This window comes from Pongo abelii, chromosome 16, assembly GCF_028885655.2.
Source record: "Pongo abelii isolate AG06213 chromosome 16, NHGRI_mPonAbe1-v2.0_pri, whole genome shotgun sequence".
Lineage (NCBI taxonomy): Eukaryota > Metazoa > Chordata > Mammalia > Primates > Hominidae > Pongo > Pongo abelii.
This window is the reverse complement of record NC_072001.2, coordinates 24629365-24656258: the sequence shown is the minus strand read 5'-3', so window position 1 is coordinate 24656258 and position 26894 is coordinate 24629365. Positions and strand designations below refer to the sequence as shown.

The 26894-nt window shown below is 40.2% G+C and overlaps 1 pseudogene; it reads right to left on the bottom strand.

Moving 5' to 3' along the window:
- Positions 1-1956: 1956 nt before the first annotated feature.
- On the bottom strand, positions 1957-26485 carry LOC129050380 (WASP homolog-associated protein with actin, membranes and microtubules-like; annotated as a pseudogene).
- Positions 26486-26894: the final 409 nt, after the last annotated feature.

The following is a 26894-nucleotide window of genomic DNA, read 5'->3' as shown; positions in this document are numbered from 1 at the left end:
TGGGCCGTTATCCTATTTAAAAGGAGCCATGAATATCTTGCGAATGAGAGAAAAGGAGGTCAGGCACTAAGAAGATGTGATGACCTTTGGAAGTCTGAAAGTGAATAGAATTGTCCTGACAGTCTAGCTAAGGAGAAGAGACCCACCACTCTGAGTACTCACAATGCCAACGTAGTGGCAGTTTTTCCAAAAATCACTATGGGTGATAAGAACTGGGAAGAGAAGCAGAAATCAAGAAGATTGAAAAGTTGCATATGGAAACAGCTATGTGGGTCAACCTTCCACATACTTCCCCTATCGCTTCCGTTGCCTATAGCCTTTGCCCAAAGGATAAAGTCACATAAATATTCTTGAGAACATGATTTGTCCAGAAAAGGCTCAGTGAGACATAGCTGAATGATAGTTAGATTTGACGGGTTAATTTAGCAATTACTTGTGTGACTTCTCATCAAAGAGCAGATGTGAGTTACAGCATCATCATAAATGATGGTGAACAGAGATGCAGACCTGAACCAGAACTTCCACCCAACCCCCACAAACGTGTCTCCCCACCGTGTGACTAAGCCCATTGTCTCTGGAACAACTGGTAGGAAAGTGTGAGTGGGATCATCAAATCAACTACAAGAAAATCGAACAAAGGATTCTGAAGAGTAGAACTGAGGTTACAACAGAAATGTATTCAATAATATGGAAAATAATTATGTCTATTTTTAAAAGGAAGAAATACTAGTTTTACTTGGACATATGTGGTTGAAGGAGAGGGGCTGTGGGCATCTCTATCCTCCTCTTGAATGACAAGGTATCAGTAACTGCTCAACAGAAGAACTAGTGGTCTTTTCAGAAACATTACTGTTGGGATTAAAAAGTATGCTAGTGGATAGGAAATAATATTACCACAATAATTTCAAGATGAATTGAAAAGGCAAACGTTGAAAGCTAAATTTCAAATTCATTTGAATATGAATTGATAGTTACATAATCTGGAGTGAGGCAGAGCCTGCATAGAGCTGGACACCATAAGGGAAAGGACTATAGATTAACTAGATAAAATTTCACATCTCAATTTTCCAAACAAAATTTTATCCTGTTTAGTAAACATCACTTAAACACAATTTTAACATTATAAATATATCTGCACATATACATGTACAAATGTGTTATTTATGTAGAAAGAGTTAGTTAAAACAGATCAACAGCAAAACATGCATTTTTGTACATAAGTGATTAACAAGGGAGGGTAATGTGTTTCTTTTTTCAAAAATAGTCACTAGCCTGGGCATGGGGGCTCACACCTATAATCCTAGCACTTTGGGCAGAAGTGCTTGTCAGCTTGGGCAACATAGTGAGACACCATCTCTACAAAATTTTTTTTTTTAAAAGCCAGGCATGGTGGCACACACCTGTAGTCCCAGCTACTCAGGAGGCTGAAGCAGGAGGATTACGTGAGCTGGAGGACCAGGCTGCAGTGATCAGTCATGCCACTGAATTCCAGCCTGGGTGACAGAGACTTCATCTCCAAAAACAAAAAATAGTCATTAAAAAGAAAGGCCCTGCTGCAAAAGAAGAAAGGCAGTGGATTTGTCATAGAGTCTAACTTTTATGAGGAGTTTACTTACTGCTGCTTTTAAAGGGTATCTTACAGGCTGTAAATTAGCAGATGGAATAATGACTTGTACTTCCCTCTTATAAATAATTAAAGCAGCTTATTTTTGTTCAGTGCTTCGACACCTGCATTTACCGTCTGATTAGACAACTTTTCTAGAATCTGCTATCTGCAAACCCTCTTCTGATATGCAGATCTACAACCTGTGAATATACACTCCTGATTATATCATGACCACTCCCAGTGGGCTCTGCTGGTGGCTTGTTTTGTATAAATATAGATCCAGTGCTTTTTCCTCTTTATTCTTTTTACTGAGCGCTCTTATACATAGATGGTTGTGCAGAGATACACACTGTCAATACAAAGATTTTCAGAATTTATTGGACAAAATGACACAAAACTAAAAATATCATTTACACATGAAATTCAAAGAAGGCATTATTTTTCCTTACAAAATTGTGGAAAAATTAATTCAGATAGTAACATAGAACTAGTTCTAAAACTAAAACGCTAGTGTGAATGTATATAGGAGATATGGTTTGACTGTGTCTCATCTTGATTTTTAGCTCCCACAATTCCCACATGTTGTGGCAGGGACACAGTGGGAGGTAACTGACTCATGGAGGTGAGTCTTTCTGATGCTGTTCCCATGAGAGTGAATGTCTCATGAGATCGGACGGTTTTATAAAGGGGAATTCCCCTGCACACATGCTCTCTCTTGCCTGCGACCATGTAAGATGTGACTTTGCTCCTCATTCACCTTCTGCCATGATTGGGAGGCCTCCCCAGCCATGTGGAACTGAGTCAATTAAACCTCTTTACTTTGTAAATTACCAGTCTTGGGTATGTCTTTATTAGCAGTGTGAGAACAGAGTAATACAATAGGCAAAACGAAGGCGTTTATTTTAAACCTGCTTTAAATTATTTCGTGGTTAAAGTATTTAAAACCTTTTCTATTTTTAGGAAAACAATGAGAAAGCTAAGCACAGGTCTAACTTGTTATTCAACTAAAAATTATTTTAAAAATATTTGAGTATAGACTTCTGGCACCAGCCAAGACAAAGCATGCTCACCAAGGCCTATTTTCCTTCTGATTGAAATTAAAACTCTGGACATAAAAAGCAACTACCAAGAACTCTTAAAAGTAAACAATAACAGATGGATTGAAAGCAAAATCAAAATACCAATAGTGACCTGTAACAGGGGTGGGTTTAATGGCTATTTTTTTTTTCTAACCCAGGTGTGCAAAATTTCTACTCTTTTTAGCTAGAGAACCAAGAATGAAGCCTCTGTAAAATGGAGCATATGTAGAGTGCTGGGAGCAAGCCCCCCAAAATCTGGCCATAAACAAAATCTCTGCAGCACTGTAACATGTTCATAATGGCCCTAACACCCACGCTGGAAGGTTGTGAGTTTACGGGAATGAAGGCAAGGAACACCTGGCCCGCCCGGGGTGGAAAACCGCTTAAAGGCATTCTTAAGCCACACACAATAGCATGAGCGATCTGTGCCTTAAAGACGTGCTCCTGCTGCAGTTAACTAGCCCAACCTATTCCTTTAATTCGGCCCATCCCTTTGTTTCCGTAAGGGATACTTTTAGTTAATTTAATATCTATATAAACAATGCTAATGACTGGCTTGCTGTTAATAAATACGTGGGTAAATCTCTGTTCGGGGCTGAGCTCTGAAGGCTGTGAGAGCCCTGATTTCCCACTTCACACCTCTATATTTCTGTGTGTATGTCTTTAATTCCTCTAGCACCACTAGGTTAGGGTCTCGGCAAAGCGAAATAATTCTTTTGTTTTTCTCTTTCTTCCCCACCCAGCCTTGCCTGGAAGCCAGCTCTGGTTCTGAAGCTGTTGTCATGATACTAGTTGTGTAGTGGCAGCAATGCACAGGCACTGAGAACTCCAAGAGAGACAATCTTTCTCATCATTTCTCTTTAAAGAAAAAAAAAGGGGGTACAGACACTTATGAGAAAAGAAAAACACATGAAGACAAATATAAAAATACAATACTAAGATATCAAATCTAGCAATATTTAAAAACAATACTTTACAAACAAGTGATTTATACCATGAATGCAAGCCTGGTTCAACATTCAAAGCTCAACAGATATAAATTGCAACATTAGGTAGATGAAGAATAAATGTATCATATCAGCAGATGCAGCAAAAGCATTTGACAAAATTCAATAGCTATTCTTTATAAAAACTCTCAGCAAAATGAGAAAAGGGAACTTAACCTGATAGAGGCCATCTACAAAACAAACGAACAAACAAAAAACCAAAACTACCACTAAATTACACTTAATGGTGACTCTCCGACTGATTTAAAAACTGGGTCCAAGGCAAGAAGTCAGCTCTTTTACCACTTATATTCAACTTTATACTGACAGTGCTAGCCAGATCAGTAATGTAGGGAAAAAAATCAGTAACATCCACATCAGAAAGGAAGAATTAAACCTGTTACTATTTTCAGACAACTTAACAGTCTATGTAAAACTATTCAAAATAACCTATTAAAATGCTCAATATGTGAGTTTAGTAACGTGGTTATACACAAACTCAATAAATAAAATCAATCATATTTCTATCTATTACCAAACATTTGGAAATAGAAACATACAAAAAATTATTTAGAATGACATAAAAATAAAGTGTTTATGTATAATTTTATAAAAATATGTGCACAATTGGTATTTTTTTCCTGAATATAAGCAATTTATTCTGATTATTGATAACATTCACATTCAAACCTATAAATCTGAGAAATCACTATTCCATATGCACAGGAGGCCACAGTCAGTAGTCTAATAGTGCTGCTTACCAGAGTAGAGCAAACTTCTTTCAGAATCAGGGAACAATTCTAGATCACCCATGGTGAGAAATAAGTGCTCTTCTGTTAGGCCAGCGACACATCCGATGGGTCTTGACATCCCACGTATGGGGTGGTGTATGAAACTCTCATGTCTACTTCCCTCCCCAGTTTTAAGAGTCACCGCGTCACATAAAAGCTGCAGCATCAGCCAGGCACGGTGGCTCACACCTGCAATCCCAACACCCTGGGAGGCCAAAGCAGGTGGATCATGAGGTCAGGAGTTCAAGACCAGCTTGGCCAACACGGTGAAACCCAGTCTCTACTAAATATACAAAAATTAGGTGGATGTGGTGGCACGTGCCTGTAATCCCAACTACTTGGGAGGCTGAGGCAGAGAATTGCTTGAACCCGGGAGGTGGAGGTTGCAGCGAGCCAAGATCATGCCACTGCACTCCAGCCTGGGCAACAGAGTGAGACTCCACCTCAAAAAAAAAAAAAAAAAAAAGCCCGGGTGCAGTTGCTCACGCCTGTAATCCCAGCACTTTGGGAGGCCGAGGCAGGTGGATCATGAGGTCAGGAGATTGAGACCACCCTGGCTAACATGGTGAAACCCCGTCTCTACTAAAAAATACAAAAAATTAGCTGTGCATGGTGGCGGGTACCCGTAGTTCCAGCCACTCGAGAGGCTAAGGCAGGAGAATGGCATGAACCCGGGAGGTGGAGCTTGCAGTGAGCCAAGATTGCACCACTGCACTCCAGCCTGGGCAACAGAGCGAGACTCCATCTCTCAAAAAAAAAAAAAAAAAAAAAATGCTGCAGCATCCCACAAAAGGCCCTGCTGATCTTCCGGAATGTTATGTGGCCCAACTACCAGCACCCTGTTAGTGTGCTTTTCAATAGGTCTTAGCCTCACCCACTTTATTCAAGCCTACAGTGGTGGATGCCTTTGTCAAACTTGAGCCTAACAGTCCCACTGGCCAGGGTCCTGCTCGTCGCTGTCCTCCTGAGTCAGCAGACACCCTCTTGATCCTCTGGAGTGCGGCCCTGATTCTCCTCTCAAGATCACTGTTGCATCTGTTGCTGGTTGGTTTGCTGCTGGGTTTTGGGCCAATATCAGGGTGAACTTTCTTCAGTTTGACCCCTTGCCTTATGGCAGCCAGAATGTGCTCATTGACTGAGGCACGGGGAGGACACACCACCAGCACTTCCACCTTCTGGAGAGGAGCTCTGCCGTGCCTCAAGGAGGCCAACGCTTCGTCCATAGATCCTGGACATGGAAAACTTACCAAGGAGTCACGTGGTCTCTCAGCAGGTGATTCGCACACTAGAGGAAGTGGCTGGTCATCTTTCACTGGAGTCCAGAAGCCTAAGTTCTGATGAGTTGCAGCTTGAGAGGATGAGGACAGAGCAGGCAGAGGAGGGGGTGGGGTGGTGGTGGTGGTGGAGGAGGAGGTGGTGGCAGTGACAGTTCCTCACTGGATTTGGAATGTGTTTGATCACCAACTGGAACAAAAAGCTGGACAGGGATATTTCCATGACAGTTGACACTTGGGGCTTATCACTTTACCAGCTTCCGATAGGGGAACACCTCTAGTTTTCCTAGAGGACGGGTGAATCACTGACACCACCTGGGAAGCTGGCAAGCACGTCTGCTGGGAAAGGTCACCTGGCAGGTTTGGAGCCACAGATTCTGAGCCAGAGGTGTTTCAGACAGATTGAGCTAGGCATTTCTGAAAATGAAAAACCATGGTGAGGAATCTGCCACAAGTGCAAACCATCAAAATGCTGCAACTTTCTAGAAATCTATAAACACATGCGTTTCTATGCACGGATGGTCTAATTCACAAAGTGGCTCCTTCCTGTTTGCACAGCCATCCTTGCTACCGAGTCCATTTCTCATGGGCTAAAAGATAAGCATTTATATCCTCTGATCAAGTATTACCTTCTCTGTAGTAAAATGAAGACACGAAAGCATATGTATAGAGGAAAATAGTCATCAATTTTAGTATGGAAAATTAGAAATGCTAAAATACAAATAATAGGATATTAGTTGAAAAAATGACAAATCTATTCAAAATATTAAGTAGTCATAAAAAGTCATAAATAGTACAACCCCTGAAACACCTGAAAAAATCAGATGATACAGTCAGTGTTCAATGAAAACCAGATATAAAATAGTATGTATTACAATTAAAAATGAGAAAAGTTCTATGAAAAATGCCAGCACAGTGGACATCTGAGTGGCAGCTATTACAGAGCCTGTGGATATTTATTTTCTCTAACTTTTAGGCTTAGAGTTAATTTCATAATTTAAAAAATGTAAATTGAAAAAGTTCTGGTCTTTCAGGTATTCATTTGATAAAGAAAAACCTAGCCCTACAAAGAGCTAATCTTGAGAGGAGGTCCCTAAAGAAGGCGCTGATTAGCCAATAAAACATAAAATGTAATACTATGAACTCATTAAAATGAACTAGCTCTATACATATTAACATGAATATATCTCAAAAACCTAAGTTAAAGACACTGGCAAAGGATGCATTCAATATGATCCTATTAATGCAAACCTAAAACAAACAAACACACACACACACACACACACACACACACCATGCAATCCATGATTAACTCAAGGACTATTTCCATTTCCCTCACATTCTGCTCCTTTCAGGACAAATAGCAATGTCATGGCAACAAGCCCCCAAACTTCCCCGATGCAGACACAGCCATGCAGCTGCCGTCCTGCAGCCTTCTGTCAGAGAGCATGCCAGCAGAATTAGAATCCCAGAAACTGGGCCAGAGGGCTAAACTGCAGTGGTCATCCAGCTGATCTCCATCCAACTGATCAGGTCATCCCTGATGTTGGGGTTCCCTGAACCACTCAAGGATGCCCTCTGTGGCATCCCGGCTGCAGCATGTCACTGTGACTCTGAACTATTAAGTTTGCCTTTGTTTTTTTTGCAGAGACGGGGTCTCGCTTTGTTGCCCAGGCTGGTCTCAAACTCCTGGGTTCAAGCAATCTGCCTGCCTCAGCTTCCCAAAGTGCTGGGATTACAGACGTGAGCCACGGTGCCTGGCCAAGTTCTGCCTTATATTACACAGGCAGTCTGTCCACCCACGATAAATTAAATCCTTTACCTCGTGCAGCCCTTCAGATATTCAAAGAACTTCCTTGATCTCAACAGATATCATGTATCACAAGATTTTATTTCTAGTTTTCTCCCTCTCCTACTTCCTCCCTTCTAAATGTGCTCAAACTGGCTATGTCCCCTTCAAGGGTGGCACTTCTTGGTAAACACAGAACTCCCTTATTCTACACAGGATGCTGCTGTCCATACATCCCAAAAGCCCATGAGCTTTCATCACACAGATGGCTCATTAAGCTGAAGGAAATTGAATTCTCAATTTATAGTCGGTAAATTCAATGATATTCTTTAATAAGCCCCTATTTACTTTTTTTTTTTTTTTTGAGGCAGAAGAGTCTCACTCTGTTGTTCAGGCTGGAGGGCAGTGGCGCAAGCTTAGCTCACTGCAACCTCTGCCTCCCAGGCTCAAGTGATTCTTGTGCCTTAGCCTCCCAAGTAGCTGGGACTACAGGCATGCACCACCATGCCCGGCTAATTTTTGTATTTTTAGGAGAGCTCGGGTTTCACCATGTTGCCCAGTCTGGTCTCAAATTCATGGTCTCAAGCAATCCGCCTGCCTCAGCCTCTCAAAGTGCTGGAATTATAGGCGTGAGCCACCGTGCCGGACTCCCTATTTACATTATTTAAAAAAACCCATTTACCTTTAGATAAATGTTTGAGGTGATAGATATGCTAATTATCCTGATTTGATCATTCCACATTATATACCTGTATCAAAACATCACACTATACCTCATAAATATGTACAATTATGTGTCAATTAAAAATAAAAGCAAAAAATTATTTTTTGAATCTTCATAGCAGCTTTTTTTAATTAAACAAATTTATCTCTAATAATAAAGTCAAATAGAACAAAAATTACAGACTCAGGATCATTTTGTGGAGGAAATACAAATGTAGGCCTGGAACAGAGGACATAAAAAAATAACATTACCCTCTTAAGTATATACTTTAAAAAAAAAAAGAAAAAAGACAGTTGTAGATATTAAAAAAAAAAACCACATTTTACTTTTAACTGGGCACTTTCACTACACTTATATCACAATGCTGCCTGGATAACATTTTAAAGAACTGTTTATTACAAATGAGAGGAAATGCCAGCTAAAGTCAAGGGAGTTGAACAGTTTTCAGTTTTCCCTGCCAATCTAAACCACCAGTGCCAGTTAGGACTACTCAGTGAGGAGTGCAGAGCAGGAACCCAAGTGTGTTGTGATGTCAAAAACAGCAGTTATTTTATGTCATGGGTTTTGAATCACTGATATTCTATTTTTGTTGTTGCTTTTTATTGATATACCAGAAATAATGTTATTTTTAAATGTTTCTTGTTCTGAATGACCTGTTCTTAATACTTTATACTTTCCTCTTTAGAGCAGTCTTCATTTATTTCCCCAGAAGTGTAGATGAGGTGATGGTTTATAGAACTTACCTCTTTAAATGCTCTCAATCGTTGGAGTGTTTGACATTCTTGGTTGATCCATTCTTTTTTCTTTTGCTCCTTTTTATCTTGTCTCTTTTCTGTATTTAAACAAATGTATATTTGTAAATTGCTCAACATTACAAAAAATGTCTTGGCATACAATAAAAATGTCTTGACAAAGAAAGAGGCTGTACCCCAACATTACCACCCCAAGGCTGCACCCAGACTGCAGGCCTGGAGGCGAGATGGCTGACAGCTGCAGGTCCAGGGCAACGCAACTCCAGTTTCCACAAGTCTAGGCCTGCATGTCATGCTACACAAACAAAACATTTTCCTTCAGAGGACACTCACCATCTGAATACTGTGATGCTGACGAGAATATCTTATGCTTTCTTCAGCCTGTTGCAATCTGAGCCGATGATTTTCTTTGCACTGATCCTGGTGGAATAATACAAATCACCTACATGGTTTTTAATATTACCCTGGTATAGCATAAAAGGTTAAAAGAAGAAAGCACTGCATTTGGGCATAGGGTAAGGCATTCATTAATATTAGTTCTGGCGCGGCCCAATGGTACTGTCTCCTTCAGAGTCTATGATGAGAGTTGCCTGGCTGCTTATGGAAATAATTTGTTCCCAGCAGAGTGCTTTAAGAGATGAAAACAATCCTCCAACCATGAGAGGACATACAGGCAGCCCCCATTCTTAAATGGGATGTGTCCCAACAATGTTTTAATGTGATTGTTTTAAACACATTTCCCCATAACATTATAAATACTAATTACATTTCCAAGCATACCTACAAACACAGAGCAATCTAAAAAAACCTGAAAAATTGTTATCACTGTTTCACCTGTGCTTAACCACTCACTATACCAATATATAATATGCTATATGTACATAAAATCCTTAATCTATGTAAAAAATAATACAGTAATACTCACAGATAATACTAACATTTATTGAGTAGGTTTTAGCTTCAATGACAAGTACTTTTCATGCCTTATGATACTTTATCTTCACATGAAATTTGTATTATTACCACTATTTTTTTTTTTTTCTTTTGAGACTGAGTTTTGCTCTTGTTGCCCAGGCTGGAGGAGTGCAATGGCGTGATCTTGGCTCACTGCAACCTCCGCCTCCTGGGTTCAAGCGATTCTCTTGCCTCAGCCTCCTGAATAGCTGGGATTACGGGTGCCGTGCCCGGTCTGTCATCGTCTTTTAACAGAGGAGAAAACTGTGAGCCGAAAAGAGATTTAAGTAGTTTGCCTAATGTCACATGGCTACCTAAGTGGCCAGGCTGTGATCTGAACCCAAGTTAAGAGCTCACCTCAACTACCATTCTATGAACCGAGTGCCTTCCAAATTCCAACATTTCCAGAATCAGTGGAAAGAGCTCCTCTAAATGGGGTAAGGGGAGTGATTATATCTTGAGAGTGAAGGTTAATGCTCCAAGTCTGGATAAGAGAAGGCACAGGAGCATTTTATATACATATACATATACATATAACACTGCCAAGGAGGTGGAGGTATCTGTTCATCCACAGCACCATGGGAGTGCCAAAGGAGACTCCTCTTGGGGCTCATGGGTTTTCTGAAATGTGGAGCAAAGGGCAAATGCCTGTAGATCTTCAAATCCTCTGAATAACCGTTCCTAAATTCAGAAGTACAATTCTTAAACACGAACATGCAAAGAATATATTCTTCTAACAAAATTTTTTATTTTTATTTTTTATTAGAGACAGGGTCTTGTTCTATCACCCCAGCTAGAGTGCAGTGGTACAATCACAGCTCACTGAAGCCTCAACCTCCTGGCCTCAAGCGATCCTCCTGCCTCAGCCTCTTGAGTAGCTGGGACTATAGGTGCGCATCACAGAGATGAGGTCTCACTGTGTTGTCCCTGGTCTCGAACTTCTGGCCTTAAGTGATTCTCCCACCGCAACCTCCCAAAGTGCTGGGATTACAGGCATAAGCCACAGCACCTAGACAAGTTTTTTTTAAGTATTCGTATTTACATAGAAGAGTAATCAACATTTTTGTAAGCTACAAAAGTCACAATTTTCACGTTTTCTTAATTCTAACAAGAAAAGTATAGTAGGCTGGGCACAGTGGCTCATGCCTGTAATCCCAGCACTCTGGGAGGCTGAGGCAGGTGGATTGCTTGAGGTCAGGAATTCAAGACAAGTCTGACCAACATGGTGAAACCCCATCTCTACTAAAAATACAAAAATTAGCCAGGCGTGGTGGCAGGCGCCTGTAATCCCAGCTACGCAGGAGGCTAAGGCAGCAGACTCGCTTGAACCTGGGGAGGCAGAGGTTGCAGTGAGCCAAGATTGCACCACTGCACTCCAGCCTGGGAGACAGGGCAAGACTCCGTCTCAAAACAAAAAAAAGGGAGAAAAGTATAGTAAATATGAGTAAATACATATAAAAGTCTGTATAAAAATGATATATAGAAGCTTCCTTTTCTGTCGGAAACAAATTTCTTAGTGTTATCTTTTTATGTATTCATGGATTTTTAAAAATTAAGAAAAAAATCACCAAATACAAGATCTGAGGTGAGCTGAATATTATCTGTAATTGTTTTGTGTACTCAATAATTTACAGTAAAATATATTTAGAATTGTTATAGTTGGTTATTAGAAATAGAGTTTCTACCTATTGTAGTTTTTAAAGTACCCATGGTCCAGGGGCGGTGGCTCACACCTGCAATCCCAGGACTTTGGGAGGCCAAGTGGGCAGATCACTTGAGGTCAGGAGTTCAAGACCAGCCTAGCCAACATGGCGAAACCCCGTCTCTACAAAATATACAAAAATTAGCTGGGCGTGGTGGCACGTGCCTGTAAACCCAGCTACTTGGCAGGCTAACGCATGAGAACCACTTGAACCTAGGAGGCGGAAGTTGTAGTGAGCCAAGATCGTGCCTCCGCACTCCAGCCTGGGTGACAGAGCAAGACTCTGTCTCAAAAAAATAAAAATAAAGTGCCTGTGTATGCAGTGGGCATTCAACAAATAGTTGTTGAATGAATAAATTAAAACCTTGAGATCTGCTAAATGCTTAAAACCCAAAAGAAAAAAATAATATTTTTAAGAAAAATATTTAAAATCATTTTAACTATAGCCATGGATAAGTGCACAAGCACACAAAAAATTAATCACTGTGTGGGTAAAAACCTTATTTCAATACCTCTTTATCCTTCATACAAGAATAAATCTCTGGAAGAGAAAAGAAAAGAAAGCCGCTCTGAGCGTACCTACCTTTCTACTCTGGAGAGAAGCTCTTTTGACACAGATCCTGCCCGTTTTAATAGACTCCAGCTGCTGGCACTGCCTTCTGAGTTCTTTCACTTCTGAATTCTTATCGTCCTACAGCCCCACCACAGTCAATGACTAAGTTCCTCTGGACTTTCACATGGATCATAATAGACAACTTCATCCTGTTTTTCCAAAAACGTATTAATGATTGTTTAAAACATATTTTATTATTTGTAAAACTGCACTGAATTTTTTAAATGTAAGGAAAATAAAGATCACTTGTAATCCCACCACTGAGAATCGCTATTAACATATAAAAAATGTATGTGTATAAATGTAATATACATATACACATGTATATATACATGACTATACACATGTATGTAAGTAGCATGTGTGCATATACCTGTAAGTAGTATATGCATGTATACATACCTGTATAGACATACGTATATACACACACACACACACACATACACATACTACTTACATAGCTACACATATCAATGGAGTTCTAAAAGAACATTTTCCATGGGATGGAAATAGATTTTTAGGCCAGGTGCGGTGGCTCACACCTGTAATCCCAGCACTTTGGGAGGCCAAGGCAGGTGGCACACCTGAGGCCAGAAGTTCAAGACCAGCCTGGCCAACATGGCAAAACCCCGTCTCTACTAAAAATACAAAAACTAGTTGGGCACAGTGGCGTGTGCCTATAATCCCAGCTACTCAGGAGGCTGAGGCAGGAGAACAGCATGGACCTGGGAGGCAGAAGTTGCAGTGAGCCGAGATCGTGCCACTGCACTCCAGCCTGGGCAACAGAGCAACACTCCATCTCCAAAAATAAAAAGAAATTAAAAAAGATAAATTTTAATGGCAGCATAGTATTCTCTAATTTAAGCAATCCATGTTGTTAGGCTGTTCCACTGTTCCATTCTTCATTTCACTGTGATGAACATCTCTGTATAGATCTTTGTGTACACTTTTTATCACTTCCTTAGCAGATAAGTATTTAAGGATCTTGATACCCATTGCCACAATGCCCTCCAGAAAGGCAACTTATATTCTATCAGCAATATATTATTAAGATGCCTTAGTGATATTTAATCTTGATTTCATATTGATTTTTTAAAAGTCATGCTTACTGTAACAAATTCAAACCCTCCCAAAGTACATTAAATAAACAGTGAAATTCTATTGCTTCTTCCCCAAACCTTCTGAGTCATTCTCAGAGGAAAAACATTATGAACAATTTGGCATGCATCCTTCCAGATTAACTTCTTTTTTTAATGTAATTTTTTTCCTAAATATGTAAAATGCTTATAACCTGAAACTACTGAAAAAAATTCTGAATACTCAGGATTAAACCAAAAATTCAGGATCTATGTGAAGAAATTTATTAAACTTGGAGGAACTTTAGGAAAAAAGATTTAAATAAATGGAGAGAGACATACCATGTTCTTGGGTAGGAAGATTCAAAATTGCAAAGACCACTATTCTCCCCAAAGTAATCTCTAATTTGAAGCAAAATCACAATCAAAATTCCAACGAGTTTTTGTTTTGAACTTGATTCTGAATTTCATCTGGAAGAATAAAGGAGTGAAAATAGTCAGAAAACTTGTGAAGTAATGGGGGGGTACTTGCCTTACCAGACCCTAAAACGTGCCTCCAAGACAGTCATGAGAACAGCATGGAGCCAGCAGCAGAAGCCACTCACGAACCAATGGAGGAGAACAACTCAGAAACAGACCAAAGTCAATCTAATGTTTAACTGGAGAAATGTTAAACATTTAGGGAAAATGTTTTTAAAATCAGTGATTGGGACTGCTTAACAATTTGAGTGAAAGTTTCAGTTCCTACCACAATCAAAATAAATTCCACCTGGACTAAAGAATTAAATGTTTTAAAAAGTAACATCATAAACATACTAAAAGAAAACATAAGTATATATTGACATAATTTTGGGATAGGAGACTATTGCCAGACATAATACTAAAAGCAAAAGCCATAGGGGAAAAAATCGATAAACACGACTTCATAAAAATTAAATATTTCTGAAAGGCAAGAAAACGCAAATGACAAGGAGAGATTATTTGCAATATATGACAGACAATAGAGGATATTATTCTTAATGTCGAAAGGAAATATTCCAAAGAAAAACGGACAACGACTATGAATAGGCATTTCATAAAATAAGTACAAATGGCTTGTAAACATACAAAATTTTGTTCAATATTCACTCATAATTAAATAAATGAAAATTGGAAAATTGCCATTTTCTCTGTCAAGTAAGCAAAAATGCAAAAGAATGGTATGAGTCTGGGAAACATACACACTCATATTCTGCTGATGGGAGTGTCTTTTTTCTTTTTTTTTTTTGAGACAGAGTCTGCCATCTCAGCTCACTGCAATCTCGACCTCCCAGGTTCAAGCAATTCTCCCGCCTCAGCCTCCCAGGTAGCTGGGATTACAGGCGCCCACCACCACGCCCTGCTAATTTTTGTATTTTTAGTAGAGACAGGGTTTCACCACGTTGGTCAAGCTGGTCTTGAACTCCTGACCTCAAGTGATCTGCCCCCCTCAGCCTCCCAAAGTGCTGAGATTACAGGCGTGAGCCACCACACCCAGCCTGGGAGCGTCATTTTAAATGTACAACCTATCTAGAGGGCCACTACGTAGTATGAAATTTAGAAATCAGAAAATAATACGGAGGTGAGGAAAAATGTATCTCAGATGATTGTTGTATTATTACGTAGCAAAATGTAAAATATATATTGCCCTTGACCCAATAATTTCATCCTTAGATATTTACTCCAAGGAGATAATCTGTCGTATACTCAAAGACATGTGTAAAGGAAAGTTCACTACACTACTGTTCAAAACAGCAGAAATTTGGAAATCACAGTATATCCATATAATGGAATACTATGCAGCCATTAAAATTTTGATACTTTTATTATTTCTGAAATAGAAAGACAATTATTATGTATTAAATGAAAAAGAGACTATTATGCATTGTATGCCTGTGTCAAAATATCTCATGTAACCCATAAATATATATATCTACTATGCGCCCATAAAAATTAAAAAAATTTAAAAAAGATGTTACTGAACTGGTTATGTAGTTTTGGTTAAAAATTTATGCTTTTATATATCAGCATATTTTAAAATCTACAAAGTTATACAGCAAATTATTACCACTAAGTATCTCTCTTTTTTTTTTTCTTTTTTAGACGGAGTCTCGCTCTGTCTTCCAGGCTGGAGTGCGGTGGCACGATCTTGGCTCACTGAAACCTCCGCCTCCCGGGTTCAAGCCATTCTCCTGCCCCAGCCTCCCAAGTAGCTGGGATTACAGGCACGTGCCACCACACGGGACTTTGTATTTTTAGTAGAGACAGGGTTTAGTATTTTTGTATTTTTAGTAGAGACGGGGTTTCACCATGTTGGCCAGACTGGTCTGGAACTCCTGACCTCAAGTGATCTGCCCGCCTAGGCCTCCCAAAGTGCTGGGATTATAGGCGTGAGCCACTGTGCCCAGCCAACCATTAAGCATCTCTAGATGATGGGATTGGGATAATAATAATTTTTCTTTCTTTGTTTTGCTATGTGCTAACAATGAATATATTATTTGAATAATAAACCACTGAAGGAAAACTTTAGGAAATTTTCAGATGTTACAGTTTACAAAAAGTAATTGATAATATGGTCTGTATTTCCTTAAATTTACAAACATTGTAATCTATATACTTAAATATAAACTTTACCTTTTATAAGTCTTTTAAGAGAGTCCAACTGTGTAGTAAGCAGTATTTCTTCATTTTTTAATATCTCAAATTTAACTTCATATAGTTCTAACTGAATTTCATAAAATTGTATTTCTAATTCATCTACAACATTTATATTTTTTTCTTGTTCTGGAAGATCTTCCATCTTATTTTCATAAAAAAAAGAAAAATAAGTTAAAATAAATAGTATATTAAAAACAAACTTTAGAAGCATTCTAGCTATTTTCTATTCCTTGTTCAGTACTAAATATAAAAGAGCAAATAGGAAAGAAACACTTTTTCATTTCATCTAGTGATGCTAATACTTTATCTCATCCTTGAAACACAGAAAAACATTTAGGTTTTGAGAAACATAAATGGCAATGAGGTATTATTATGTATTGCCTATTGGTGTCCCCCCAAAATCATATGTTGACACTCTAACTCCCAATGTGATGTTATTTGGAGGTGAGTCCTTTGGAAGTAATTAGATTCAGATTATGTCAAAAGGATAGCACCCCCATCATGGGATTAGTGCCCTTATTAGAAGAGAAAGACAGGGATCACTTTCTTTCTCTCTAAACATACACACAGAAAAAAGGCTATATGAGCACTCAGTTAAGAAGGCAGCTGTCTACCAGACAGGAAGAGGATCCTCACCGGGCAGTGAATCTGCAGGCACCTTGATGTTGGACTTCCCAGCCTCCAGAACTGTGAGAAATACATGTCCGTTGTTTAAGTCACCCAATCTGTGATATTTAATCTTGTTATAGCAGCCTTAGCCAACTAAGACAGGTGTTTACAGTGTTTTCTGCTTTAAAGTCATAAGATTATAGGAAAAAAGTGTCTATGATCCTTCAGTGAAGTATCTCTTTGATTATTTTAAAGCTGTACTGAAAACATTGCTGGATTGATTTTCAAGTACAGTACCCACTTCAATACTGGGCTCAGTGTTACTATAAAGTGAATCCTACAATATGGTATTTTGAAACATCTTAACCAAAGGAAAACTTTATGTCTAACCTTCCATAGAAGACGGTGTTGGAATAAGTGAAGAAAAGAAGCTCCTTAATGATGCCTGGAAAGAAAAGTGCTATCTAAAAATAAAAGTGTGCTTTACCACATGGTCCCACTTATAAATGGGAGCTAAGTAGTGTGTATACACAGACAGTGTGGAATAATAGACACTGGAGACTCAGAAGAGTAAGTGGGTGGGACGGGGGATGAGAAATATTTAATGGGTACAATTACATTATATAGGTGATGATTACGCTAAAAGTGAAAACTTCACCACTACACAATATATCCATGGAACAAAACTGCACTTGTATCCTTTATTTATACAAAATTTTTAAAACATAAAAGTGGGGCTGGGCGCGGTGGCTCACGCCTGTAATCCCAGCACTTTGGGAGGCCGAGGTGGGCGGATCATGAGGTCAGGAGATCGAGACCATCCTGGCTAACATGGTGAAACCCCGTCTCTGCTAAAAATACAAAAAATTAGCCGGGCATGGTGGCGGGTGCCTGTAGTCCCAGCTATTCGGGAGGCTGAGGCAGGAGAATGGTGTGAACCCGGGAGGCGGAGCTTGCAATGAGCCGAGATTGCACCACTGCAGTCCTGCCTAGGCGAAAGAGCGAGACTCCGTCTCAAAAAATAAATAAAAAATAAAAAAAAATAAAAGTGTATTTTTAAAACAAAGTTATATTTATCTTTGTCTTACCTTTCCCTGAATTTCAGCTCTTTTGTGATTTAAACAACTCTTTCGCTCTCATGAGTTGCAGAGTCTCCTGAGCTAGCATTAGCTTAAGTTTTTCCAACCTGGGAATTGCTGTGGCCCAGGCAGCCTGGCCAAATCTCTTCACATCCTGTTCCATTTCTTTCTGCATTCCTGTTGGATTATAAAGATAAAATATAATTACACCTCATTAAAAAGGGAAACATTGATCATGAACTAATCCTTTTTTTATTGCCTCCATACTACCTACAGAACATCTTTTTTAAAAGAAATTTTGTTTTATTAACTTTTTTATTATTATAAAAATAATACGTGGTCATTAATATAAAATTTTAGGTACTCAATTTTTAAAAGGACAATAAGAAGTCATGATCTCACCTAGTTGAGGCAACTGCTTCTTATATTTTGGCACACTTGCTTCCATATCGTTTCTATGTCTAGCTAGACAGACAGGCTCATATGGATAGTTTGACCAAAAAACCAGGATCATCATTCTGCTTTATATCTTGTTGATTCTGCACAATATATCAGAAACTCTTGCCACTCATAAAAAAAAATCAAGAATCATGCTTAATAGCTATGTAGTTTTCTCTTTCATGAATGTACCATAACTTAACAAACTGACAGACATTAAGTTGTGTCCTACTTGGTGTTTTTATCAAAAATTATTTAAGACTGAAAAAAAGTCCTTCACCCATCCCACAAGCCCCTGCACAGTCTGATCCCTGCCTGTCTTGCCAGCATTTTCCCTCATACCACATTGTCCTGCACTCTCTGCGATCCAGCCCCGCAGGTTTTCTGTAAGCTCCTATTTGCCAACTTCCCTCAAGCCAGGGGACCTTTGCCAGTGCTATTCCTTCTGCCTGGAACACTCCTCACTTTTTCTATTCTCTCAACTTCCATTTACCCTTCAGATATTGGGGCAAGCGCCACTTCTCAGAGGCCTTCAGTGACCACCCTGATCAAGCCCAATTTCTCTCTCACAGACCCTCAGAGCCCCATGTCTCTCTTCTTTGTGCCATTTATTGTCACTGCCATTTTCCATGTGCTTCAGTGAATAGATAATTAAGATTTCTCTCTCTTCACCAGACTGTACAATGTCTCTTAATGCTTGACACTGAAATCTCGCCACTTAGAAAACACAGTGCCTAGTGCGTTAAGAGGGACTCAAATGGTATTTGAATAAAATGACAATCAATTACACGTATCTGCATATAGCATTTTTTAGATTATCACCTGCTAATGCTTTTACTGTCTCCTTAAAATAATTCACTGTGATATCTTGAATAGAGACGACAGCTGCTTCAGCCCATCTGGTCCATTCCTCAGCTTCTTTCTCCAGGGCAACTACCCTTCTAGGACCTAGGTCATCCTCATCCAAGGACTTCTACAGACAGAAGGGAAAATTATCTTAGTAAAAGCTAATAGTTATATAGAACCATTAGGAAATTGAAAGGAAATCGGTCACATGGATTAATTTAACTACACTACTACTCAATTAAATTTTCATTCATTCAGCAGTCCCTTACTGCATATGAATAAGGCTCTAAGCTGAGCACCACCTGGAAGACAAAAGGACACTCTGGGGCATAAAGGGGGGGGAAAAAACCTACTTTCACTTCATATGCCTAGAATAACTTTTTCTAGAGAGGAATGTTGTCAACTTATGCTTCTCTCTATTAATAATAATACACAATTGTTTAAATGAGTCATCTGTGTTGTCAAGCACTCAGCATAGGGCCTGGAACACAGCACTTAAGTGTTAGCTGTTGTTATCATTTCTTTCAGGGATATGTAATATAATCACCTGAAAGACAGTATCTGTATATTCATGCTTATAACATGTACTGGTATTGGACTGAATGTTTGGATCCCCCCAAAATGCGTATGTTGAAGCCTAAATCCCCAGTGTGATGGTATTTGAAGATGGGGCCTTTGGGAGGTAATTAGGTCATGAGGGTGGAACCCTCAAGAATGGGATGAATGCCCTTATAAAAAGAAGAGGAGACACAGGATCTCTCTCTCTGCTCTTCACCATGTGAAGACACAGCAAGACAGTCATCTACAAATTAAAAAACTGGCCATCACAAGACACTGGATCTGCCAGCACCTTGATCTTAGACTAACCAGCCTCCAGAACTGTGAGAAAAAAAGTTTTGTTGTTTATAAGCCCCTAATCTACGGTACTTTATTATAACAGCCTGAACTAAGACATGTACTGCTATGTCATCCAATATGCAATTTTTCTTCTACAAAGCATAAGAAATATGTACAAGTTAGCTGACAAGGAATTACAAATCAAAACCATAATAAGATACCACTTCACACCCACTAGGATGGCTGTAACCAAAGAGACACACAATTACAAGTGTTGGTGATAATGTAGACAAATTGGAACCCTCATTTACTGCTTTTGGGAGTATAAAATGGTGCACCCACTTTGGAAAACCATCTGGCAGTCTTTCAAAAGGTTAAACATTGAGTAATCATAGGACCCAGCAATCCTACTTCTCAGTACGTACACAAGAGCAATGAAAACATATGTCTACACAGAAACTTACAAACATTCAAAGCAGAATTATTCATGATAGCCAGAAAGTGGAAACAACCCAAATGTCCATCAACTGATGAATAAAATGCAATATATTCATACAATGAATATTACTGAGCAATAAAAAGAAATGAAATCCTGATATTTGCTACAACATGGATTAGCCTTGCAAACACTGTGCTGAGTGAAAGGACCACATATTGAATAATGCTGTTGCTATGTCCAGAGCAGGGAAATCCACAGAGACAGAAAGCAGACTGGTGGTTGCCCAGGGTTGGGAGTGACTAATGGGTACAGAGTTTCTTTTGGGGGTGAAAATGTCCTGAGATTACATAGTAATGATCATTGTGCAACTTTCAATATACTAAAAATCACTGAATTGTACATCTTTTTATATATATTTTATATATATACATATATACGTATATATGTATTTTATATATATACATATATACGTATATGTATTTTATATATATACATATATAGTATATGTATTTTATATATATACATATATAGTATATGTATTTTATATATATACATATATACGTATATGTATTTTATATATATACATATATACGTATATGTATTTTATATATACGTATATACGTATATGTATTTTATATATATACGTATATACGTATATGTGTTTTATATATATACGTATATACGTATATGTGTTTTATATATATATACGTATATACATAAAATCTGTGAATGGTATCTTAAAACAGCTGTCACTTAAAGAAAGGAAAAATACAGACCGGGTGCGGTGGCTCATGCCTGTAATCCCAGCACTTTGGGAGCCTGAGGCGGGCAGATCACCTGAGGTCAGGAGCTCGAGACCAGCCTGACCAACATGAAGAAACCCCGTCTCTACTAAAAAAATACAAAATCAGCCGGGCCGGGCATGGTGGCACATGCCTGTAATCCCAGCTACTCAGGAGGCTGAGGCAGGATAATCGCTTGAATCCAGGAGGCGGAGGTTGCAGTGAGCTGAGATCATGCCATTGCACTCCAGCCTGGGCAACAAGAGCGAAACTCAATGTCAAAAAAAAAAAAAAAAAAAGAAGAAGAAAGCAAAATATATGCAAGAAGTAGACTCTCCAAATAATAGACTTTCAAAATAATGAACAGAACAACTTTATCCACAGGTTAGAGTGGCATGAGTTTCACCTAAATGTGACACTATTTTTATAGTACAATCATCTGGCAGGGGTCATGAGATTATATGTGGAAAGATGGCCCAGTGCAGGGGGCAGAAATCAAGAGATCTCTTAGGTGTCTTCTGATTCCCGTTGTTGAGACCCAAGGCAAGCTATTTAACAACTCTGGACTCTAGATTCATTTGTAACACTGGAATAAGAATGCCTTTTCTGAATGGTGTCACAAAGTTGTTTGATGGCTCAATGAAGCAAGAGCAATAACTGTATTTACTAAAATTTAAGTTACTGAATTACAATCTAGGGTCCTGCTATTTAAATTTTCATCCTATTTTAAGAAATCTGCATGAGTCCTTAGAGGAAAACAGCTGAAGCAAATAAACATCACATCAAAAACAATTCATCAGGCTGGGCGCAGTGGCTCACGCTTGTAATCCCAGCACTTTGGGAGGCTGAGACTGGTGGCTCACTTGAGGTCAGGAGTTCGAGACCAGTCTGGCCGACATGGTGAAACCCCGTCTCTACTAAAAATACAAAAATTAGCAGGGCGTGGTGGTGCACACCTGTAATCCCAGCTACTCAGGAGGCTGAGGCAGAAGAGTCACTTGAACCTGGAGGAGGTTGCAGTGAGCCAAGATTGTGCCACTGCACTCTAACCTGGCTGACAAAAAGAGACCCTATCTCAAAAAAAAAAAAAAAAAAAAATTCATCGCCAGAAAAAACATTTAACTCTTTAAAATTTGTAGGAATCTTAAGCTATCAAGCTGACCTATGTAAATGTCTTCATTTTCTATCAATTTTAAATATAAATTCAATATTTAAACATAAGGGTGAACTAGGCATAGTGGCTTACACCTGTAATGCTACGCTTTGGGAGGCCGAGGTGGGCAGACTGCTTGAGCTCAGGAGTTAGAGACCAGCTTGAGCAACATGGCAAAACCTCATCTCTATCAATAAATAAGTAAATAAACATAAGAGTAAACCCAAACAAAGTACAGAGATCGAACATTAAGTGTAAATAAAGAAATAATATATGACAAATAGTAAATGTGATAAAATAAAAATTAAAAAAAATACCAAAATATCAAGCTTACATAAAGTTGCAACTTCTCGCATAGCCCTAAATGGCCGCAATAAGTACTGGAAGAACACGGTTGCCACGGTAACCAATTCCTGGTACGCTTCATCTTCCTCTTGGTAAACTTTCATTAATGCCACCATGGTGTTGGCTTTTCCGTGTCCTTGAATAACCTAGAGAGCAAATGTGAATAAAGCTCAAGTCAGGACAGTGTAATACATACCCAACAAACAAAACTAAACAAAAGAACCCTTCATGTTCTCAACTTTCAATACATCAATTTAAAATATTGATTAAATATGAAAATGTTATCATCCTCCATCAAAAATGTCCAATAAAACAAGAATTGTTACATAAATTATGATATATCCATGGCAGAATATTATTACTATAGTCATTCAGCACTGTGCTTCTGAAGATTGTTTAATAATATGGAGACTTTTGGCCAGGCACCGTGGCTCACGCCTGTAATTCCAGCACTTTGGGAGGCCGAGGCGGGTGGATCGCTTGAGGTCAGGACTTCGAGACCAGCCTGACCAACATGGAGAAACCCTGTCTGTACTAAAAATACAAAATTAGTTGGGCGTGGTGGCGCATGCCTGTAATCCCAGCTACTGGGGAGGCTGAGGCAGCAGAATCGCTTGAACCCGGGAGGCGGAGGTTGCGGTGAGCCGAGATAGTGCCATTGCACTCCAGCCTGGGCAACAAGAACGAAACTCCGTTTCAAAAAAAAAAAGAGACTTTTATAATTAAATGGAGAGGCAGAGTACAAAATTTAATCTCAACTATGCACTAAGTATGCAGCGAAAAGGACTCAAAAGAACACTTGAGATTGTGGATATTTTTTCATTTGACTTTTCTGACTGTAAAGGTTTTGTGAGGCTGTATTCCTTTTTAAAAGCTCAGAAGGGCCAGGCGTGGTGGCTCACGCCTGTAACCCCAGCACTTTGGGAGGCCACAGCAGGCGGATCACGAGGTCAGGAGAACGAGACCATCCTGGCTAACACAGTGAAACCCTGTGTATACTAACAATACAAAAAAATAGCCGGGTGTGGTTGCAGGGGCCTGCAGTCCCAGCTACCGGGGAGGCTGAGGCAGGAGAATGGCGTGAACCCAGGGGACGGAGCTTGCAGTGAGCCGAGATGGCACCACTGCACTCCAGCCTGGGCGACAGTGCAAGACTCCGTCTCAAAAAAAAAAAAACACACACACACACACACACACAAAAACCTCATAAAACATCACAGAGCTGTCTCCAAGTACTTTAGCATGTTGATTCTCTTAATGCCCCAGGTTAATATTCCCATGAAGTCCTTAGCAGTCAACTCATTTACAGAGCCTCAGCTATGGTTCCAGTCTCTGCTGGTTATTGCTTGTGCTGCAAGGCAGAAAACAAACTGAACAGTGTATGTAATCTAGGTGGACTGATTTGGTTGGAAATTATTTTACTCCCACAAGAGAAATAAAATCAAATAATATAGATGTTTTTCAACCAATACATTCTTAAATTCTTCTATTTCCATCCTTCTGCTTAAGGATAAAGTGATCTACTTTCAGCTGTATTTTTTATCCAGGTAATAATATTATTATTTTTTTTTAAGTGAAAGCCTCACTGAACAATATTAAAACACACACGCAAAAGTAAACTTAAGGCAAGTGATACATTTCAGCCTTATTTCTCAAACTATTCAGAAAAATTCCAGAGTTAAAATATTCAGCTTCATTTTATATATCCTAGCAATGCTAGCAATTGGTCTAATTCTAGAATCAATTGCTTTTCTATTCCAAATATAAAGTAAATATTAAAATTTTATATTTGGACATGTTTTGAATTTTAGCTTCCCCCTCAACCCCTCATTTTTGAGTTCCAGATAAACATGTGAACTACACTAATGTGAACAGCTAGCTCAACAGAATGAACGACATTCATGCTATAGGACCCCAGAGTGAACTGAAATTTGGGAAAACTAACTTTTCTGATAGTAACTACAGTAAAATACATCATATAAATGTTCAATTTTAAGGAGAAACCACCTATCTCTGTGAGAAACCAAGTGTTTAAAAAACAAGTCTGATACAAAATGATACCATTTTTGAAACTCCCCTGTGGGTTCCTCATATCCTAAGGTGAAAATGAAGCTCAAAAGCTGACTGGCCTGAAACTCCCCTGTGGTTTCCTCATATTCTAAAGTGAAATCAACACGTTAAGTGGGTGTGTACACATTTACACATAAAGCTCACAGTACAAAAATGACCCCACTAACAAGCTCCTTTTATAAAACCATTTTAATTTAGAAAGCTTATTCTATATTTAGCTTAGGCTGAATTCTTTTCACCTCCCCTTCCTCAAAAGAATGCACAGAAAAATATCATTCAGGTTAATAAGAGCAGTGAGCTGAGACTCCAGCCTAGCTCTCCTTAGTAAACCGTGAGTGTGGATTTAGAAGGCATATTTTCTCCTAAACCCTTCTATGAACATGTACTTCCCCGTCCCCTTAGGTTCAGTAAGTTTACCACTCAAATAATTCCTCTCTCAAACTACCTCTTTCCAGCTTAAAAGGGCACTAATGCGGTTATTCTAAACTCATGAATAAAGTTCACTTTCTACCGGCTTTCCATTTGACCAAGTCTGTATTACTTAAAACAAAACACCCTATCTCCTAAAAGCCATTTCTTCCTTTAAACCATTTTATCCCACTTGCGACGTCTCCTCATACACAGATTTGGAATTGTTTACATGTAGTCCGTGTTATTCTTTCCTACATGGATGGGTTGTTTTGAGTTTTGCTTGCAGTATTTCTGGCATTTCCCGTTACAACATCCTGCTCTGCCTGCATCTTCAGGGCAAAGGTTGGGGGGCCTAGCCCAGCTCCCAGCTGCAAGTACACTAGGCTCTAACTTCGCTTGTCCTCTCTGCAGGCCCTCCCGGAGCTCCCCCCACCCCCCGGTTTCCCGCAGCGGTCCCGCGCAGGTGAGGGCACCGGGGAACCCTTGGCCTTCTCCGCCCGCCGGCGCCTCCCGTCACCCGTCAGCCAGGGCTCTCGGCGCCGGGGGAGCCTCCCACAGGGTCCCAGGTAACCCAAGCCCGGACTCGCGCCGGCGGCCCGGACTCGCTTACCTGACGCAGCCGCGCGTCCGCCTCGACCCATTACGCGCGCAAGCCCCGCTCCCGGAACTCGCGCGGGCTCTCGCAGTCGGCCGCGCGGCCCTTAGCCGGGAAGAGCGCGTCGCGCACGGTGGCGCCGCCGCAGCCGTGGACCGCCGCGCCCAGGTAGCGCTCCAGCTGCCCGCAAAGCTCTTGCAGCGCCTCCTCGCAGGGGCCCGCGGGCGCCGGCCAGAGCAGCGCCCACAGCCCGAGCCCTAGACCCCAGGCCCCGCCTCGCATGTTCAGCTCCGGCGGCAGCCACAGGAAGCAGCGTTCCAGAGGCGGCCGCAGCGCCGCTAGCTGCCGGCGCGCGCCGCGGAACTCCGCGGCCGAGAGCCGGCCGGCCCAGCTGGGCGGGGACACGGCGGCCTCGGGCTTGGGCTCGAGCCCCAGCCGGGCCCCCTCGTGCCGCTGCCGCTGCTGCGCGGTTGCGGTCGTGACAAGTCACAGCGGACTTGCCCTCCGCGCCGTTCCAAGCCATCGGGAAGCGCAGCCGGTGCCTCTCGGGATCGGCGAAGAGGCCCTCCCGGACCGGCGCCGAGCCCTCCAGGCTGTCGGGCTGCTCGTCCTCCATGGCCGTAGGCGGCAGCGGCCCTAGGGCTTGGCGGGCGCGGGCCTGACCTCGTCGCACGGCCTGTCAGAGGACAGTCCCAGCTGAAGCATTTTTCGCTCCACAATTGGTGTTTTAACAATATGAATGAAAAAAAAAGAAAACCTCAGCTGTTTTGATAGAAATAACAAACATGCCTAGGAATCATCTTCCTTGAAGGGAGAGGAGGGTCTTGTTGAACTTGAAAAAACTAAATAAACAAAGTTGATACGTAAGGACACCCTTCTCTTTACTCTTACCTATTCTTCTCTTAACAACTTTAATTCATTTCTGACAGTCACCAACTGAAAAACGGTCCAACTTAAAAAAAAAAAAACTGATCATAAAGGTGAGAAAAATTGCGATGTGTTCTGTCCTAATCCAAGATATCTAAACCAATTTTACTGATAGAGAAAATATATTAAGTGAATGATGTAAATACATTAATATAGGTAACTCTTTGAAAGTAAAGTTTGCACATAATATGAAATACAAAGAGAATTACTGTAGTCTCGAAGGAGAAAACCCTTGATGGGGAGTGGTAGTGAAAAAGGTGTATGAGCAAGTCATCTGTTGCACGGTGATGGGAGGAGATTTTTATGCAGGCATTCAATATCAGAGTCAGAGGTTTTAATGA